Here is a 6000-nt window from a genome sequence, read left to right as displayed (position 1 = left end):
TCCTGCCTCTGATTCAAAGTCAGGTCATTAGCGATGCCATATCCTTTATCTTTAAGCACACTCCTAATTGACACAGCTTGTATTTTGTCGTCCCAGTGCAGCATCTTCATGATAAGAGGTCGAGGTTTATTATGGTACTTCGTCAAAACATAATGTGCATGTTCTACATCTCTGGAACTGAGTGGGGAAAATTTCTCTTCTCACCCTCTCTGGCACTATTCAGTACTTCCAGGACTTTCTCCTTACACGCGAAAAATGATTCATGTTGTGATTCAGGCACTCCATATAACATTACATTATTTCTCCTGTTTCTGCGTTCTTAGTTTATCTTGGATTCTAAATCATGAAAATTACTTTCCATCAGCTTTCTCAAATAGTGAATCAACGTCTAACCTGAGTATGTTATGCTGTTCTTCAGGTAAACTGACATCTGACTTCAAATCACTGATGTCTCTTTTCATGGATCTGATCGCATCCTAAATTGAACTTATATCTTTAGATAACCTGTCCTCTTATTCCTTGCTTTGATTAATTATTGCGTTCTTGAAGTCGCCTAGTTCCAGAGGGTCCAGGGTTCAATGTCGCCGGATCTGTGTAACAACGTGGGTACAAACGGATGAATGCGATTCATGATTAGAGTGTCCTGTTTTCGACATGTAAACATTGTTTCTTGTCGATAATATAAGTCACAGATCTCACCTGATTGTAACAGCGTTGGTGGCGGAATTAATGATGGACGCTGATCTTTGATCAAAGTTGCCGTAGTAGATCCTGTAATCACCACAAACAGAAGCACAGCCCTGCACTGGTGTCCTTTATCCTGTCGCCATATCCGGCGTCCACTCACTCGTGGGGCTGTAGGGTTGAATCTTGTCTATTTGTCTCACGCCTTTGGGATGCACAAAACACCCTATACCCGCCCTACAAACTTCAGTTGATACCCAAATCTGACCTTTCTTCCACCTCGAGTTATCCATTTCAGACATGTGAAAAAACACTCTTCGGATCTTTGTTGTACAGTCAAAGCTAAGGCACAACATTTGCCGAATAGCTGAAGCTACTTCAATGTCCATGTCGTATTCGTCATCTTCCTTGAAAAAATGCCAGTTTGGCACTACACATATAAATTCGAAATACACGTGATCACAATATTTTGTTTCGTTGGTTTGTTAAAAGTTTCTAAATTTAAACATTACCTTGTCCGGAAAAATGAAATTTGATGATAAAAAACAAGAAGATGACAATAAAACCGATCGCCCAAACGCATCATGGCAACGGCCATGGTAACCCAATGCACATGAGTTTCGTGCAAATTGAAATGCACATCCGTTCCCACATTTCTTGCCCTATAAAGATCGGATAACATTCATTCGTTATTGAATTGCTACCACATGCCAAGATTGACAAGAAATCAGCGACACCAAGCCCTTGGACGATTGCAAGCTGGCCAAACCGGCCGGCAAGTAGCCAATGCATTTCAAGTGCACGTAAGGACCATATACAGGCTCCAGCAACGGTACCAGACTACCAACACTACAGATGACAGACCACGTAGTGGAAGACCAAGGGTCACCACCCGACGTCAGAATCGTCAGATTGTGCGACAGCATCTTCAAGATCGCTTTGTTACTGCTGCGGAAACTGCTCGACAGACCATCGGGACACACCTGCGGCACATAAGTGCGGACACCGTGCGTCGACGATTGGCGAGCAGACACCTCCACTGTCACAGGCCACACTGAGGACCCATTTTGACACCACGCCTTTGCCGGGACCGTCTTCAGTGGGCAACACAGCACCAGTATTGGCGTCACCAGCAGAGTCCACTTCTCAGACGAGAGCGGTTACTGTATCTCAAAAGCAGTTGGCAGTTGGTCCGAGCATCATGGTGTGGGGTGGAATTGGTCTTCCACAGAGGGTCGGCCCTATGGTCTTCCAGAACATCGGTCCAGGGAGAGGCAATGGTGTCACAGCAGATCGGTACATTGATCAAGTATTGAAACCCCACGCCATACCTCATTTGGCACGTCGCCGCAACCACGTGCTTCAGCATGATAACGCCCGTGCCCACACTGCAAAAGCAACAAGAGACTTCCCCCAGCAGAATGGCGTCAGAACCATGCAGTGGCCTGCCCTCAGTCCCGATTTAAATCCCATTGAGCACCCGTGGGGCGAGATTCAAGGACGACTGAATGACGTCCGACCAAGGCCGACAACAGCAGCTGAAATGTGAAATGCGTCAGGCGTTCCTCAGAGTGTGGGCTCAAGTGCCTATGGCCTTCATCAACGGCCTCATCCATTCCATGTATCGACGTTGTACAGCAGTCATCAATGCACATGGCGGACACACGAGATATTGACTTGTGATGCCATTTTGTCAGAGACTAGTGTTGTGTTTCACATTAAGAACATTTGACACTTTAATTTCAACGTTAATGATCAGTTGTGCCAAGTATTATCTTTTTAATATGTCTAAAAGTATGTTAACAGTGTTTGGACAAATAAGGTTTCTCATATATCTATCCATGGTGACGTTTCTTTTGCGGTTCAGTATACATGGTCTTTGTAAATACTAGTATATGTTATCCAATAACATATAATGATGTGATTGCTTATCTAACAGAAAACTATAAAATACTTCCGAGACTCAATGCTTGACAAATCAAATTGACAGGCTCGTTGACCTGGTCGATACCATGTCATCGTATCCCAATTGCAAGGATCGGTGCTCATTTATTGATTATTTACAGACCGCCGTCATATAGATGGAATATTGCTGAGTGCGGAGTCAAACAACAAACAGACATGGGGCTATGCAAAGATTAAGAGCTTCGGTGGGGGACATTAGGTTGATCTATATCATGCAAACATACACAATTTTAGGTTTGCTTATTATGAGCTAATAACTTCAATCAATATATCACATAACATTTCCTCGTAGAGTGTGTTCCTTTAGGCGGATGAACACTACAGGTATAATTTTAGGTAACAGCTGACAGATTAGTGGACTGACATCCACATACTTTATTATTATATTATTTCGAGCTGTCTGACTACTGGGCAGATACCTAAATGACATGCCTCTTTAATATTTACTTGGCGTTAAAGTTACCTCTCGAATTTTACATTGATTTGACAAATATCGATCTTCTCAATCGGTATGTCACAGACATGCATGGTGACGTTAACCTTTCGTGGGTACAGGAAGCAAGTGTGATGAAGTGATTTCTAAACATAGTCATATTAAATGCCAGCAATACGAGGAACAAGAAAAATTCATTCGACTAACGAAATGATACATCGAAATTAGCACGAGTGAGTGTGTGAGAGAGGAGGACAACAGAGGTGTACATGTGTGGGGAATCGAACCCGGGCTTTCGACGAGCAAGCGCTTAAACCACGATGCTACTCAGTCTCCTTGTCACTGAGTGCCTGTCAAAACGACAGTTTTATTTTTATCTGATAGAAACAGCCAACAGCATAACTGTCCGACAAGATCGTCGCGATATCTTGTACCGTGCATTACGTTACGTTTCTGCTTCCCAGAGTATCTGACACAAAAATATGGCCATATATAGGTGAGGTGATATGTGGGTTTCATATAGAGTTCAAGAACATAGTATCGTGTGTGTGTGTGTGTGTGTGTGTGTGTGTGTGTGTGTGTGTGTGTGTGTGTGTGTGTGTGTGTGTGTGTGTCATGGGAGGAAATCACGAAGTGATGCTTTTCTCAGACGTTTACCACTTCGGTTAAACCCACGAGCACGGGTATGGCGCTGACAAACCTAGAAACACAATCGGGGCGAACCCACAATCATAGGTTTCTGGCGTGCCCAAGGGACGCAACTCTGCACAGCGAATCGCGGCGCCTTAGAAGACTTGGCCACCCGTGCCCCCGTTACGGTGAACCGTGGTTCAAACCTAGGATCCTACGTTTTTGGCACGCCAAAGTGATGCAAATATGAACGTGACGTTTATGTGAGTTTAGAATTGTAGAAATTAAAACAATATGAAGATGCATCGGTCAATATTGTACCTTCTACTTTATACGACTTTGTTCACTAAAACATCAGCGTCATTAGAAGGCACTAAAACATATTGATAGCAATCATGCAGAAAGGGTGACATTTTGATTGTATCTTTTCAATTGTGTCAATCAATGGAACACGGATGGTTGCGTAGCATTTGCTCGTCATTAGCGGAGTTAAACGCAACTCACTCATTCACACTTCAATAAGTGGTCGGGTGCGTATTCATATTACCTGCTTAAATATTCATTGGTTACATCAAGTGCATATATCATTGTTCCAGTAACTGTTGTATCAAGTGAGAAAACAAGGACAATTTTTAGGGTAGGGATATTCATCACAGGTTAAGGTTTCATAATTGAGCACCGGTTTTGTGTATGTTCTTATTTATTACCTTGTCGTCAACACTGCACTTATCAAACGTCCCTTATACTAATGCTTTACCTATCTTCCTTGTCCTACCGAACAAAGTGGTCGACTGACGGTTACATAAAGGTGTCCAGTTAAACTAGGTATAAGATAGGACTGTTCGCGAGGCACACACAATGTCATGCTATCCTGATCAATGTTGTTTGAAACGTACACCCGGCAGTTGTTCATGAATGATTTATTCTGACATTGTCCAGGGCGTTGCTTGACTGCATTGGTTTATGTTTACCAAACCATAATCTATCGTTACTTTACTTGTTCGTAAACATACGCACCTGGTAGACTTTAATTATGTATGCTGAATATACAACAAAAGTTTGTTTCACGTTTCCAAGTTGTATTTACAGACTTTCTTATTCTCTGAAGACAAGATGTCGGTTCATGCACTCGCCTTACTTGATAACATGTAATGATATGCTGTCATTTCAATGCTATGGGAAAAGCTTAACGTCTGTTATAATTAATAACTCTTCCTTCCTCATACCCTCAGGTTAATACTTCTGAATGTAACCGTATGTATTTTGGGAGAAAGTTCTACATCTGATTCTGCATGCTAGATCTTCACACATGGTTCATTGGGAGAAACTTAAAATGCTATATAATCAGGGTAGGCGTTTAGTGATAGCGTGACCCTACAGCGTGGATCGTTGGTTATATTAACATTAATGTATCATTTAGGGTTTGTAATTATAATTTCATTACAATGTCAGTTGACATTGATATTGGGTTCATTTATTCCCTTTATTCCCCTTGTCCAACGCAAACCTTAATATTTCTAATCTTATTACTAGCCCTCACTTCCATCTGCTCTCTGAGTTTCTACTATATGCCAACAATGAAAAGGAAGGTGACCATCCCAGCCTAGACTATACCCGCCATAAGAACTGGCGTTTGATGATTTCTTTATCGCGGAATTAATTCATGCATTGCCTTCAGATACAGCCCATCTGCACAGTCTGCTAACCAACAAGACAGTACGTCCGAAATCTGTAGCAAATGATATCTAGACCAAGTACACGCAGGACTACTGCCTCTTACCACCCAACTCAAACTGGAAACTAGATACTATACTTGAAATCTGGATGGGAGAGGACTACAGTTATGAAAAAAACATTGTTCAATGAAGCCACATTTCCAATCCCTGCCATATATTGAGGACAATTTGAAAGTGCCAAAGGATAATGATTAATAGTTTCTGTTTACTTGTAACAAAAGTGGCAAAGGGGTGAGTCATTGTACCCAATCTTATAAAATAAATATTTGCCTAGTTTGGAGGATATTATGGATAATCTGATACTGCAGCCATTTTCAGTCTATACTTTGAGTGCATTTATTTCCAATAAACATTCCAATTACTTTCAGTATTGCGACAATTTATTTTTTGTTTACATCTGGAATATCCTGATAACTTTACTTAACTTGAATATGAGAAGAGTAGCATACAGATGTTTAATTCCTAGTTGATGGAATGTGTAGACATCTTTTCTCAAGATTTTGGTTTTTATCCATTTTTCGTACATGAGACATAACAAGTTTTGTAACACCT

This window comes from Haliotis cracherodii, unplaced genomic scaffold (assembly GCF_022045235.1).
Source record: "Haliotis cracherodii isolate W230 unplaced genomic scaffold, xgHalCrac1.p SCAF_7, whole genome shotgun sequence".
NCBI lineage: Eukaryota > Metazoa > Mollusca > Gastropoda > Lepetellida > Haliotidae > Haliotis > Haliotis cracherodii.
This window is presented reverse-complemented; position numbering follows the sequence as displayed.